Source organism: Astatotilapia calliptera, chromosome 6, assembly GCF_964374335.1.
Source record: "Astatotilapia calliptera chromosome 6, fAstCal68.1, whole genome shotgun sequence".
In the NCBI taxonomy this organism is placed as follows: Eukaryota; Metazoa; Chordata; class Actinopteri; order Cichliformes; family Cichlidae; genus Astatotilapia; species Astatotilapia calliptera.
Window position 1 is genome coordinate 28,671,405 of NC_137427.1, and position 15,930 is coordinate 28,687,334.

Here is a 15,930-nt window from a genome sequence, read left to right on the forward strand (position 1 = left end):
AGGGCAAGCTTAATGGCCAGGAGCTCCCGGTCTCCGATGTCGTAGTTACAGTCCGCGGGAGAGAGACGGCGAGAATAGAAGGCGCATGGGTGAAGCTTACCATCCTCCTCTTGGGTTAGGACCAGTACGATGCATCCACCTCCACCACGAACTGCTGTGTGAGGTCCGGTTGCCGGAGAATGGGTGCAGTGGTGAATCTCTCTTTGAGCAGGGTGAAGGCTTGCTGAGCAGTGGAATCCCACTGAAAAGGAACTTTTGGAGAGGTGAGTTTAGAGAGAGGAAGAGCGATTCTGCTGAAGTCACGAATGAATTGTCTGTAGAAATTTGCGAATCCCATAAAGCGTTGCAGTTGCCAGCGATTAGGAGGTGTGGGCCACTCCACCACTGCTCGCACATTCTCCGGGTTAGTCCTTAAGTTCCCCGTCTTGATGACATAGCCCAGAAACGTGGAACTCGCACTTCTCCCCCTTCACAAAGAGCCAGTTTTCCAAGAGGCATTGCAGGACCTGCCTCACGTGAACTTGGAGCTCTGCGAGTGTCTTAGAAAAGATCAGAATGTTATCCAAGTACACAAAAACACAGCGGTTGACAAAATCACGAAGCACATCATTAACCATGGCTTGAAACACAGCAGGAGCATTGGTCAGACCAAAGGGCATCACGAGATATTCAAAATGGCCTAAGGGTGTATTGAAAGCCGTCTTCCACTCATCCTCTCTGATGCGCACCAGATGGCAGGCGTTGCGCAAGTCTAGTTTGGTAAAGACAGTCATGCCCTGAAGTAGCTCAAAAGCAGAGGAAAGCAACGGCAAAACATATTTGTTCTTCACAGTGATCTGGTTAAGGCCCCGATAATCAACCTACTCAGTTGCAAAATGTTCTTCCAGCTTTTTCTTTTTAGTACCAGTAATTTTTTCACCCTTTTGTTACTCTCTCCTAACTTTTTTAGGTGTGTTGAGCTAAAATTATTCATGAAATACTGGAATGCCTCAGTTTAACCTCCTAAGACCCGAACTCTTCCACGGCATGCATTTTTAATTTCTCTTTGAAATTTGAGCATATTGGGGACGATGAATGTAAAAACAAAGAATTACCAGATTTTTTTTTTTTTTACCTTATTTTTGTTTTTAAGAAAAATAAGAGCCACATATGAGGATATTCGTTTAAACTTTTGATAAAACAGTAGCAGTATAATGTCCTCGTAAGTGGATATCAGGCCCTTGTAGAGCAAAATTGAGTATTTTGGTCTAAATAACCCAAAATGTGATGTCCACATATGTGGACGCCAGGTTCTAGGAGGTTAAACATGGGATATATTTTATATGTGCTACTGTGGATAAGAGATTTGCAATTCATTGCATTCTGTATAAATTTAACAGAATGTTACAAAAACAGCCAAGAAATCTGTTTGTGGTAAAGGCAAGGGGAAAAACTACTGTATTGTGATTGCAGTTTTTGAATCTTTGGGGCTTTTCTTTGCTGTCAGTCACAGTGGGGTTTAGCTCCTAATCTGATCCCAAAAAAAGAACCTTAAATCCACTAATTTTTATTCCCCTGCTCATCACTAATGTAGGCCACTAAGGACAGACACACATAGTGCTGGCACAAATCTTGCACCGATTACAGATGTCTACTAAAGCTTATTCATCAGCTGGAAACACAACGTTTCTGTCAATGGGTAATTTGAAGGGCAATAAAACAAAGGATCTGCATTTTTTTCCTCTCATTTCCAGAGTATCTGTTCTTGCCCTGAGTGCCCGCACATCTCTGGCTCCATGCCATTACCTACATGGGCGGCCACAGCGGGAGACAAAGACCTAACTCAGCATGAGGCACAACTTGTGGACGCAAGGTGACACACGCATCAATTGGGATGACACTGCAGTTGCAACTGGGAAAGCATTATGAATAATGCAATGCAAAAGAACAGCCATTTCCATTTGGTAATATGTGCATACTGCATACTGCAAATGTCTCTACTGTTTCCTTATGCTTAATATATTACCATAGATCATAATAAATATCTTGAGTGATCTTGAGTGATAAAGTCCTTATTGATTAGTAATTTAAAAAATTGTTGGCACATTGATCATTTGCATGCATTAATGCAAATTGACTAATCATCTGCTTTTTTCAATGATGATCCAACACAAAGATCATGTTGAAATTAACATTGTTAGAGACAATGATATGATCAAAGAAGAACAAGCCTTACTGTAGATGGCCATCTAACTAGAATAGTATGAGTCTGATAAAGTAATAGTCTTGAAAAATGGTTGACCACAGCCAGCTGTTACAGTAAGTTACTGTATAGCAGGGTAGAAGGGAGAAATCTCTTAAAAATAAATCACGCAATATTTTCTGTTATGTTTCAGACTACTTGATTTTCTTTGCAGACAGGCTGTGATCAGCTCTCTCGTACTCCTATTGGTTCTGAGATTGTTTCCTGCGCTTTTTGGATTTAGCCAATTACAGTTAAGTCCATAAATATTTGGACAAAGACAACTTTTTTCTAATGTTGGTTCTGAACATTATAACAATGAATTTTAAATTAACAAATCAGATGCAGTTAATGTGCAGACTTTCAGGTTTAATTCAGTGGATTGAACAAAAAGACTGCATAAAAACAAAAGTAAAGGAACTAAAGTAATTTTTTCCACACAGTTCCTTCATTTCAGGGACTTAAAGGTAATTGGACAAATGAAATAAATAAAAATAAAATGTTCATTTTTAATACTTGGTTGAAAACACTTTGCTGGCAATGACAGCCTAAAGTCTTGAACTCATGGACATCCTGTTATTTAATGCTCTGCCAGGCCTTTACTGCAGCGGCCTTCAGTTGCTGTTTGTTTGGGGGCCTTTCTGTCTGAAGTTTAGTTTTCAACAAGTGAAATGCTCAGCTGGGTTAAGATCAGGTGACTGACTTGGTCAATCAACAATATTCCACTTTTTTGCTTAAATAAACTTCTGGGTTGCTTTGGCTGTATGTTTTGGGTCACTGTTCATCTGTATTATGAAACGCCACCCAATTTGACTGCATTTAGCTGGATTTCAGCAGACAGTGTGTCTCTGAACACCTCAGAATTCCTGTGTTACCATCATTAAACACTAGTGTCCCAGTGCCACTGGCAGCCATGCACGCCCAAGCCATCACGCTGCCACTCCCATGTTTTAGAGATAATGCTGTATGCTTTGGATCATGAGTTGTTCCACACCTTCTCCATACTTTATTCTTGCCATCATTCTTGTAGTGGTTGATCTTGGTTTCATCTGTCCATCTGTGTGTCAAGGTGAACAAGCAGACTCAAGCACAGGACTCTGAAAAAGTTTTGATTCAAGAGAGTTTATTTAAAGAGGTAACAGGTGATATATACAATAGTGTGGGGAAATAGAGCTCCGGGGAATCCAGGGGAAAGTGACCACGTACACACTCCTCTTCTCACTTGCCAGTCACTAACTTGTCCTCGCTCCCACTCCACATTACCGTCCGCTCATGACGAAGTCCAGGGAAACATGGAAGGGCCCAGGAAGGTCTGTACACAGGGAGATAACATAGGTTAGAGATCCACAGTACACGACAAAGGAAAGCACGATAAACTTGAAAGAGTCGGGGCTGCTCTCACTGAAATAGCACAACCATCCAGCGATGACTGCGGTGAATCCTCTGTATTTACCTTCATGCAGTCTTCTCTTTATGTAGACTTAGATATCAACACAGCTGCCTCCTGGAGAGTGTTGTTTACTTGGTTGGCTGTTGTGAAGGGCTTTCTCTTCATCATGGAAATGATTCTGTGATTATCCACTGTGGATATCCAGGTATTTTTGCCATGCTGAGTTCACAAGCTCTTTCTTTGTTTCTCAGGATGTGCTAAAGTGTAGATTCTGTCACTCCTAATATTGTAGCAATTCTTTTTTTTTTCTGTTTTCACAGCTTAAGGATGGCTTGTTTCACCTGCAGCTCCTTTGACCTCATGTTGTCTGTTCCCAGCAAAATTCCAAATGCAAGCACTACACCTCAAATCAACTCCAGATCTTTTATTTGTTTAATTGATACCGACATAACGAAGGAATTGGCCACACCTGCCCATGAAATAGCCTTTAAGGCAGTTGTCCAATTACTTTCTGTCCCTTTACAAAGTGGGTGGCACATGTCAAGGAGCTGAAACTCCTAAACCCTTCAAGGGCCAATTTGAACATGGATACCCTCAAATGAAAGCTGAGTGTCTACACATTATGCTCATGCATATGCAAATTAAATAACTGGAATAATTTTCAGTTAACAGGTAAAAAACAAAACTTGCGTTAGTGTCCAAATATATATGACCATAACTGTACATTCTACAATGTATTCTACATTGTATTCGCAGATGTTGCATAAGTCATTATAGCTGCTATCCAGCCCCTAGCCAGATGCCAACACCTTATAAAGGTGAAATTTGGCATGCATTAGTGAAGAAACATCACCAGCTAAAATTTAAATAAATGACTTTTTCTAGAAGCAAGTCATCTTACTCAGTGGCCATATTAAAAAGCATCTGAGCTCTTACATGTGCAATCATTTTGAAGCATTACCTTAATTAACTTTAATTTCATTGGTTGATGAGACATAAAACTGCATGTATAAAATATCCAATAAAATCTGATTTAAAAAAATCACATAAATAAAGTCAGTCTGCCTGCTTCAAGTCCACTATATTGCCTAAAGCATTCACTCAATCATCCAAATCATCAACTTCAGGTGTTCCTATCACTTCCATAGCCAAAGGTGTATGAAATGAAGCAGTCTGCTTTGTGAAAGAATGGGTCACTCTCAGGAGCTCAGTGAATTCCAGCATGGTACCATGATAGGATGCCGCCTGTACAGCAAGTCCAGGTGTGAAATTGTCCTCGCTACTAAATATTCTACAGTCAGTGAGTTGCTATGATCCCCAATCACTTTCACTTTGTTATAATACCACTAAGTGGTAGGCCACATAAATCAGATGCTGTGGTGTAAAGCACACCGTCACTGGACTCTAGAGCAACGGAGACAATGTGAGGAATGTCTATTTTCTCATTTACATCTTTCTCTTTGTCTGAGAGTAAAATTATCACATATTAACATTTTCTTCTTCCCTGGGACAGCCACTGGACCTTTAGTAGCTGACAGATTGTGATCCAGAATGCACAGAAACAGTTTGTCATATTTGTTGAAATGTTTGAAAAGAAAAAGTTACTCTGGCTTGCATCACTTGTTTAGCACTAGCTAGATGCTTAAGTGAAGTGAACACTTCAGCTTTATTGATATTTCAACTATGAATGCGTGACAGGGATGAGACTGAAAAAAGGATGAGGTGACTTAATGGTTTCCATGGCATTAGCTGAAAGCACCACCAGACTCAACAATAAACTGGCTTGACATTATTTTGTATTAACCTGCTCATTGCATTTCATAACTCCTTAACTGAAAGGGCCAGACAGCTGTTCATTCGAGCTTCCATGAATAATTATTGGGCAAAGTTCATGTGACATCACATGAAAAATATGAATAGCCTTTAATATGTGTGACTAAAATATGAATAACAACTGCACATGCAAAAACATTGTCATTCATGTATATCAGCTAATTTTCGTCTTACTGTCATTTATATGTCAGTGGATTATAATTACTCTTAATAGACGAGTGTTCGCATCTATATGAGGATGCATTTTTAGCTTCAGGAGTTCCATAGAAAAATCTGTCTGCTGAGATGGAAAAAAAGCAGAGAAATTTCCAACTAAAGAAACAATAGTGTCTGAAGAAGCATGAAAATGCATATTTTTCCAAAGTGTTTCCTTGAGAATATAAGCTACTTTCATTTGCTCCCTAATTCAAAAGGGGTCACCGTAGTGGATCGCACCAAATGGTTTGTTTGGCAGATTTTTTTTATGCCAGATTTTCCAGATTCAAACCCAGGTGTAATGACCAAAAGATAAGACTTGGGTTAAAATAACCAAGGCAGTGAATGTTGTTTCCACTGAGACAGACTGTGCCTCAAGTTAAAAAAAAAAAAAAAAAGTGCATAAACTGAACAAAGAGCGGCAATGCCTATGATCCATAAAATCTTCCAGACAGGGGCTATGCAAGTCATTTTATTTAATATTTTTATTATAAGGACAAGTGAGGTTTGTCTGAAGCGAATAAAATTCATTCATTAATGAGGTGTTTCGTTACAAGTATCCCATTTGTCACACACATTAAATGAATGTTGAGTCTTTCACACAGCAGACGTGTAAAAAATGTATGTGAGAATAAAATGCATCATTAGCACGATGATGCAGCTTCTGTGCTTCTTGCTAAGCTTTTAATATATTTAATGAATGATGCAGAATTGTGACAAAACTTACAGACTTTGCATTAAAAAATCACCAGTGTGAAAATTCCCATTCCTGCTTCAGTCACTGTGGAAGCCTGATCTGAAGGTTGATTGCTTCTCTTCGGATTGCTCTATACAAAATCATTTAGAGTTTGATTTGCAGAGCTTACCCTTCTCCTGTAACTTCTCTCAGCTGCTCCCTTCTCCCTATCATTTCCCCACAAATACCACTGAATGTCTCTCAACAGTACATTCTCTGGGGCCATGTCAGTCTGAGAGAAAGAGAAGGGATCCTGACATTTTCTTTTATCCTCCTAAGACCCGAACTCTTTCATGGCATGTATTTTTAATTTCTCTTTGCTATTTGGGCTGATTGGGACCTGATGAATGTAAAAACAAAGCAGATTTTTTTTTTACCTGATTCTTGTTTCTGAGAAAAATGAGATCCACAAATGAGGACATTTGCTTTAAATTTCGAAAGAATGGTGGCCGTATGTCCTCGTAAGTGGCCCTTGTACAGCAAGGCATAACCTTACGCCTAATATCGTGTTGGCATCCTTTTTGTTGCCAACACAGCCCTGACTTGTCGAGCCATAAACTCTACTAGACCCCTGAAGGTGCGCCTGGGTATCTCACACCAGGATGTTACAATAGCAACAGATCCTTTAAGTCCAGTAAGCTGGAGGTGGGGCATCCATAGATCTGACTCGTTTGTCCAGCATATGCTCACTGAACCATTTTTGTTTTCATTGCCAAAAGCATCACACTGCCTCCACTGGCTTGTCTTCTTTCCATAGTGCATCCTGGTGACCTGTGTTCCTCAGAAGAAGCCGGCCATCTGTGTGCTGTAAAAGAACATCAGACCAGGTCCCTGTCTTCCATCGCTGCATGATCCAGTTTTGATGCTCACTGTTTGTGCTTTGGCAGTGGACAGGGGTCCGCATGTGCACCTTGTCAGTCAGGGTCCAACACGGCAACAAAATGCAATGAAATGTGTGTTCTGACACCTTTCTATCAGAACCAGCATGACCCTTAACAACAATGTGATCACAGTAGCTCATCAGTTGTATCAGACCACAAAAGTTAGCCTTCACAGCCCATGTGCATTGCTATACATGTGCTTGTTTGCATGTGTGTGTGTGCATGCATGTGAGAAAGTGTGTTTTTCTTGTCTCCTTTCTTGACGTAATTCAAGTCATTACTTTTAGCTAGATGGCCAAAAGGTGTCATCACCCTTGAGTTAAACACCAAAAACCAGGTTCACTAAAAAGTTTAAAGTGACAGTTTTTTTGGTCTATTAGAGGACTTGGTGGATAGGTGTGCATGTTCTCTTCAGACCAGAGCTTCAGATACTGAACTGCTTGTCTTGTCTTTATTCCATTTGGGTCAGTGACAACGTTCTTTAGGGCAGTGATCCATGACTGATTTCCTTCTGGAAGAGCAGAGCGAGGAGGAAAAGAAGCACCGTTAACCATAGAACCTGAATATTGGCTAGAAGTAGTAGCCCTAGGAGGTTAGAGACTCTCGCCCATTGTTACACAGAGTGACAGAGTCTTTGTTGTGGGATGATAAATTAATAAATCAATAGACATGTAACAAGACAGCAGTTCATTCCATATGAGTAGCTGTTTCAGGAATGTAAACAAAAACGTAGGCATGATTCAGCTCCTTAAAAGTAAGAACAAACATGAAAACATACCTGATTTAATTTTGACGTCTTCTGCTTGAACACTTCTGCACTGCTTCTTGTGCTTCTTGCCATTTTAAATTGCTCCAGTACTTTCTTACAGAGAGCTTGTTGGGAGCCTAATCAATCTGACTATGATTACTGCCCAAAAAAAGTTTTATGTTTTTTTTAAAATACATAAAGGAAAAAGTTAGATAATCACCTGCTGATACATAACTGGCAAGCTTTAAAAGCCTGAGGATTGCTTAGTGGGGACTCCTGCAGAGCATACATCTGAATCTGTTAGTTAAACAAATAAATGGCTGCATGTATTCTAACACATTTCACTCGTGGCCAATGTGAATCAGCTCAGCCAATATGAACAGATGCATTCTCTGCAGGAAAGCATTCAGATGTAAGAAGCACAGACAGCTGTCCAGGAGCGGGTACTGCTTCAAATGGCACATACACAGCAAAGCAAACAACGACAAGCCACCTGAGCACTGTGATCTCTCCGCCCTTAGACCATATTATACTTGATCAGCATGACCTGCATTTTGGCTTTGAGCAAGTTATGACGCTTTTGTGGGTTTCACACACCATGGGGCAGATGCAAGGACAAGAAAAATGTATTTCAGTATATATCTGCTCCAGGCCCAAGGACAGACTTTTCCTGTATGACTGAGGGGCTCACCTGAGGCGACTGTCACCAGGAGATGAAGAACTTGTATTGCTTTCAATGCTTTCTATGGTTACAAATTGCTCTGATGGTCATATACCAAATGGTGCTGGCTTTGAGGTCACTTCTATCTGAAAGAGGAGGGGCAGAACAATGGATCTCGATCTTCTTAAAGCATAAAAGGATGCAGAATGTGTCACTGGATGAGATGAGCTGGGGGTTAAAAATACCAATGTCAAGCTCAGCAGGCTTTTTTCTTTGAACAATCATTTGTCACTGAGCCTGAGATGTAATCTCCTTTGTCCTTAAGTTTCTGCGTGTTTTTCAGTCTGGCACAGTGTGAGTGTCATACTCTCACACCCCTGTAACCACACATCATCGTCTGTCTTTCTTAAGTATTTCTGCTGATTGTCTACGGTGACCCACCATGGGATATCAAATATTTTGGAGAACTCATGAAGTGATTGGCGATATATATACCCTGCAGCATATCATTACAGAAGAGGCTCAAAGCGAATGTGCAAGTTTTGTGTTTTGCACTTCACTCGACATTTAGCTCAAAGTGTGTGTGATCCAAGCTGCACTGAATCACTGAATACAAAAGGGATGGATTCAGAGCTGGCGACTGCTGAAGTTCAAATGTTAAGACAAAGGAAGACGTGTAACCTAAAAGCCCAGATCAACTCGACACCTTCACACCTGTCAAAGAGCACAAGTGTGACACTTTAACAGGTACAGACACTTCATACTGAGCTTTCTTTACAAAAGTGCTCCTTGCAAAACAGCTCTTTACAGCAGGAGAGACATCCTGACAGACCGAGTGTGGTTCAGGGCCCTGACAGGAAAGCACAAACATCTCATGCTAACCCGTGCAGCAGTTTGGAGGACAAAGCACCTCTGTCAGCCTCACAGCAGATGTCTACAATAGGTTTCTGTGCTTGGCACAGCCAAAGGACAAACAATTACATTTGGGGTTGTTGGTTGGGATTGGGGAAAGGTAGACGTATGTATCTGCATGTTTTCCATGTGTTGTAAATGCATAAAAAACAAACATCCTCACATGTATGAATTCTATAGAGTCATTATCATTTGACATCATAATTATTCACCACATGTGTCCAGAGCCTGTGATTACTCTTGCAGAACACTAGTGCTAGTACTCCCAACGAGTAACATGCTAAACCACAGCATGGAGAATGAGATCCTGCAATAGACCTCAATTGCTAAAAACATGCATGTGTGCTTTTTAAAATATGTTATTGAATTATTCATAGTGCTATTTTTAAAAAGGATGCCAAACTTAAGTTGCTGTGTGCCCCTATGTTTAAAAAAAGTCTGTATCCAAAGTATATTTTATTCTTTTTCTCCATTCAGATACTGTGAGAATCTGCATGGAGAAAGAGAAGACAAGGAATCACATAAAGAATTCACAGCCCCGGTGGGTCTTGTATTTGATGACCCTTTGCCCTTTCTCATGTGCCAGAGGTGAAAAGACAAATAAATATGTAGGAAAGAGAGGAACATCTGCAGCCAGGCACATTTTCCCCAAATGTGTTTGTTTGCATAAGATTTTAACACTAATGTTAAGATTCTATTAGAGATACCATATGTAAGACAAAAAAATAAATAAAAGGGCAATATTATGCCAAAGCCTTTGGCACCTCAGTCATCTTAGGCATTACTTAGGAATATGTCCCTCGTGTGGTCTCCCATGTTCTCTTGATAGACAGCCCCAAGACATCACAGTGACAATCAGAAAGAAGACGAAGTGACAGGAACATTCACTTTGTGCAAGAATGAATACACTGTCTCTACATATCTGTCTGTTTCTTTCTTTACTTAAAACAAGCTCCTAAAACAATGACGGGAGCGTCATTTGAGTCAGGCAACGATCCACAGGCCAGAAAGAGACCACGTTTGCTTAGAGCAATGTCAAGATCACTAAAAGTAAGAACAAAAATTAACACTATATTTGTGGCTGCATGGACTGAATATGTCGGGGTTAATTAATTTGACAAAACAGAAAAGGTTTTTGTGAATGTTCTTGCTGTTGTGGACAAACAGGTAAGAATAAAGTGCTCTTGCACCATATGCCACCTCAGGTAAGGTGTAAGGTGGAGACAAAATAGTGCCCCAACGATGCCCCAGAGATGAAATGGTTCTTTTAAACATCCGATCACAAATATGCAAATAGGGCTTTTCAAAAATCAATTAATGCAGTTGAGAAGAATTGGTGTAAATAATTACATTTAAATGAGGGATGTAGCCCAATTAGATGGCCCCGTTTCAGAGCCCTGTTGCTGTGCATGCACGCTCACTGAAATGGGACAATTAAATGGAGGAGAGCCATCATTAGTGTCTCAACACTTTTAACTTGTTCGTTTTAAAACGCTGCGCTACACCCTGCTGAAAATACTGCATGGGTTAGTCCTTAATATATTCTCTGGCTTGTTTATTCCCTAACAACCTCTTAACCACAGGATTTAGCCACATGATATTTTCAGGGCTGGAAAAAAACATTGAGTTTGGTTAAAACAGCAAATCAAATTAATTTTACATCCAGTCCAACAGTCACAAACTAAAGCCACTATCTTGTTTTGTTGTTGTTGTAGTTTTGTTTTTCTTTCCCTGGAGCCACTTTTTTTCTCTCACTAACACTGAGCATCATCATAATGATATGTATCACAGTTTCTAAAGTAGTAAATTTAACATACTATTTAACCATAATGATGTTTAGCTGATGACCACTATAGATGTAGGAGGTAACGGATCTTTGACCAGGGTCTGGTTCATCTTTGAAGCTGGATCACACACAGTACATTCACATGTATAACCCGTTTGTGCAAATCCATTGACTCTCCAGGCTATAATTATACATACAGTTTTTTCGGGCCCCACTGTAGAGCTTTGTTGAGCTTGGTGTTGTTTTCAACCTTGCCTAACCTCGAGCCTCTGTTTTTAAGGTGCTTCCCATTTTGCCTGTAAGTGAGCCTTGTCTAGAACTTCTCCAACTTCACCTTTCAGCCAGAAGTTCAGCTTTCTTGGCCTGCTACAACTCTCTCGTCAGTGAACCTGCTCTGCCAACCGCCTGCCAGTCTGCCTTTCACCTGCCACGTACTTTCCCGGATGAGCCACGCACCCCTGGGAAACTTCAGTGCAGCTCACCATCACTCGCTTCAAAGTGTAAACAAAGCTATTTCTGTTATCAGCTTTGGTCTGAGTACTGCCTTTTGTTTTGTTTTGTGTGGCATGTACATTTTATATGCATAAAATCTTGACACCTATAATGACTATTTTGGCTTGTTAGGCCCCTGTGGTTGTGTCTCAAACCCTCTGCAGTGTTAGATTTTGACTGCTTTGTGCACTTGTTCACGTGAATGCTTTTACTAAGTAAGACTGGTAAGACTGATTATGCTCTCTTTGCATTTAACCTCCTAGGACCTGGCATCTACATATGTGGACATCACATTTTGGGTTGTCTGGACCAAAATACTAAATTTTGCTCTACAAGGGCCTGATATCCACTTACTAGGACATTATACTACCACTGTTCTATCCAAATTTAAAACGAATGTCCTCACATGTGGATCTCATTTTTCTCAGAAACAAAAATAAGGTAAAAAAAAATCTGGCAATTCTTTTTTTTTACATTCATCAGGTCCCAATCAGCCCGAATAACAAAGAAAAATTAAAAATGCATGCCATGAAAGAGTTTGGGTCTTAGGAGGTTAATACTGTGTCACATGTTTTTAAAGTTTTAGCAGTTGAGTTGTACATGAAGCTTAAGAACTTGATTTACTCACGTGCAGCACCGCTGGAACCTCTGTTCACACTGCATTAAAATCATACATATGAAAATGTATATTTCAAACTGAAATGTTTTATCTTTATGTAATTTTAAATGCTGCTTGCTTAATTTCTTTGCTGTTGTTAGAATTGTATTCAGCCCATTTAATCTTTGATTTATGCACTCATGTACACACCAATCACTGAATCTTTTTCTAAATTATTATTTTTACTGTCCTAAGTTTCAAGTTGTGGCAAATCTTCTACCCACCCAGTGGCATGGAGTTGTTTCCAGTAGTATCAATAATAACTAGGTGAAAATTTATACACAGGGTTAGGACAAGGACCTAAGTTTAGCTTTAATTAGTTGGTTGGTATCAGGTACGTAGCCAGCTGGCTACTAATGAATGCTATTCATGCAGATATAGAGCAGAGATACAATTATGTGGCATAAATGGCAAAACCCCACTTTTACAAAAGATGTCCAAAAGTCAAGGTTTAGCTTGAAAAAAAAAAACCCCTCAAAAACCTCTCAAAAAAAACAAACAACCCCCCCCCCCCCAAAAAAACCCCCCAAAAAACAAAATTACTTGGCTAATAATCTAAAGAGTCTGAAACAGTATCCAGTCAGCCAATGATAAAAGAAAGTAACACTGAATGAAGTAACATAATTTCCATGAAAAAAAAGTAGAATTAAGTATACACATGTTCAGTGTCATAATTATCATGGCAAACAGGCTACAGTCGTGCTGTTTTGTGTTTTTGTGGATAGTAGAAATTCATGGATTTGAGGTCAGAGCAACCAAACTGGGAGCCCTTGTAGATGATGCGCTCTGCCCCGCTGTCGCTCAGAGTTTTGAGAAAATATTTATTTCCCTTTTATTAATGAATGTTTTTACAGTGGTTTACAGGTATTCTCTGTTGTTCTGGAACATTTTTTTTTGTTTTATTACACTTTTTAAGTTATCAGCTGATACATTTCTTAGAACAGCTCAAACATACAGAACAACCTAGGCAAACAAAATAAAAATAAAAAACAGGCAGGACCTTTACATTATTTGTCAAAAAAGATGTTTTACATAAAAAAATATAGTAATTTCCATCAAAATGACAAACTTCTTTGACACTGTACAAATCTGGACATGTCGCTGTTTAGATGTTTGACAGAATGACAGCAGTTTCTGAGATTTTGTTTCTAATCTTCTAATTTCCTGAAAATGTCTCATCTTTTAAGTGACCTAATTGCTTTTGCAGACAGTGAATGCTTCCACTATTAGTGTTGCTTGACTCCTGTTATGTATTGAAGAATATTTATCACAATCTGAAGATGCTGAATTGTTTTGCATTGTTCTTTAAAATGAGAAAGAGCTGTTGTTATATTTGCACATATTGTGAGTGGGATAAACATTTTTCCTGCAGCGATTACACAACACAGTCAGCTACTTAGAGGAATATCAGTTGAAAACAGATTGTCATCAGTATCGCACCTCGTGCTCTCCCCTGTAGTGTTACGGGAAGAACCAAGCGGATCCAGCAACTATATTTAACTGCTATCAGAGCAGACTCCTCCATGTTCACAGTTTGTTTTAACTGTGTTGTGCTCAAGTTCTATGAATACTACGACAAAATGTTACAACCAGTCATATCACTGACTTACACCTGTGTCCTTGGCAGATTTTGACAGTTATGTGGTTGTTTCTGCATGCAATCATCTACACAGCGAAATAATGAAAGGATCTTTCATGGTGTAAAACTATTTTTAGCTGATAGAAACATTAAATTGAACATTTGTTTAAATTATAGACAATGTTGCGTCATAGTTTACCTAAATGCACTAAAACAATTGTAATGCTAACAAAAATGAGGACTCCTCTTATGATAAATGCATCGCCTGCAGAATGAGAGAATGCGCCTGTGCTCCTCTTAGCTATGTCATCTTTTCATTATAAATAAAAAACCATTTAACAATAATCGTATCTGTACAAATGACCTCTCCGACCTCAAATGAGGTTTTAGGATGAAACTGATGACAGACAACAGCAGTGTACTGGGCTGGAAATGTTAACTGAGTTTATATTTTTGATCAAAGGGAAAACAGAATCATGTATAAATTTTTATGATTGTTTTTATGATTTTACAGTGGAACAGTAAAAAAAAAAAAACTTCATTCAAAGCATAAATTACATATTCCTGGGAGCGCTTAAGGTAATTATTATTGCATTTGCAAACCAAACTAGCTAGCTACTCTTCGCTAATGGCTCCTGGGCTCTAGACTCTCTTCTAAATAGAGTACAGTCCTATATATTAATAATAATAATGTGGTGACAATCAAAATGCCAAACGCATGGCTTCAAATGTTATTTGAAAAAGTCACATCTGTTCCTAAACAAGTGTAATTACAACTTAAAACTAATACTGAAAATCCTTGAATAAATCTTGAATATTCAGTTTCCATTCTTTGAACTAATTGCCGCATATAAACACATTCATGTTTAAAATAAAGTACATTTAATACAGGGTATATCATTAAATAAAGACTCACTGAATGTGGTTTTAAACAATCAACAGACAATGTTGGAATATTAGTTACCTTATAACAACACCCAATGCTGTGTTTTCTTATAGCTATACACATAAGCTGTATAACTATGAGTCTATATATAATCCAAATAAAAAATTATATACGCACACTAAAGCCCAAATGATGTGTTTTTGTTGCCAAAAACACCAACCCTTGTTTCACTTTTATTTAAACTTAAATACGAGTAAAAATACCTTCTTCGCCAGGCTCGAGTCAAAGGAGGGTGATAGACAGATACAGCCCTGACAGGTTTACAAAATGTTGCTTCACACATTCAGAAAGAGAATTTGTAACTAGTAAACACAACCCAAATATATTAAATGTTTTATTTTAAGTTGAAACTCTTCTGCAGTGCTATGCATTGATATTTGTATAATCCCTGCAGTCACTGGGGATGAATGGTGGGGATAAATCAAATCTGATTGGTGCCTCAACTTTCAGCTGCAAGTGCACAATGCCAGGGTCTGCTTCTCTGTATATAGCTAGTATTGAAGTGTGAAATCATCCCTCTGTTTCACCAGCATGTCCTCTGATGGAGACTGCATAACAAATAGATGCACTGTCTTTCACGACACACATGTATTTACAGGAAGACCGGTTCTTAGCTACTAAAGGGCAGGCTCTAAGCCGTTAATCACTGTAGTGAACGAGTCAATCAAGCCAGCGTCGTCCTACCAGACAGTGAAAATTGATGCATCTGGCATGCTGTAAACCAGGCTAGACAGACATGCATACACCTCTGAACCATTTCAGATAGAACAGGCTTGGGGCAAGCCCAGGGAGGAACAGCAGACCAGCAGAGAACAACAGATCCATCTTCTTCGCCTAGAGAAAGGTAGTGGATGCAGGGACAGCGAAAGGTGGGGATGCAGTGACATTACAC

The 15,930-nt window shown here is 39.3% G+C and overlaps 1 long non-coding RNA gene across 1 annotated transcript; it reads left to right on the plus strand.

Annotated features, from left to right (window-relative positions):
* The first annotated feature begins 448 nt into the window (after window positions 1–448).
* On the plus strand, window positions 449–13,020 carry LOC145429482 (uncharacterized). The gene is made up of 2 exons (XR_013909730.1): window positions 449–1,852; window positions 7,133–13,020. It is a non-coding gene; the product is annotated as an uncharacterized LOC145429482 (long non-coding RNA).
* The last annotated feature ends 2,910 nt before the right edge of the window (window positions 13,021–15,930 follow it).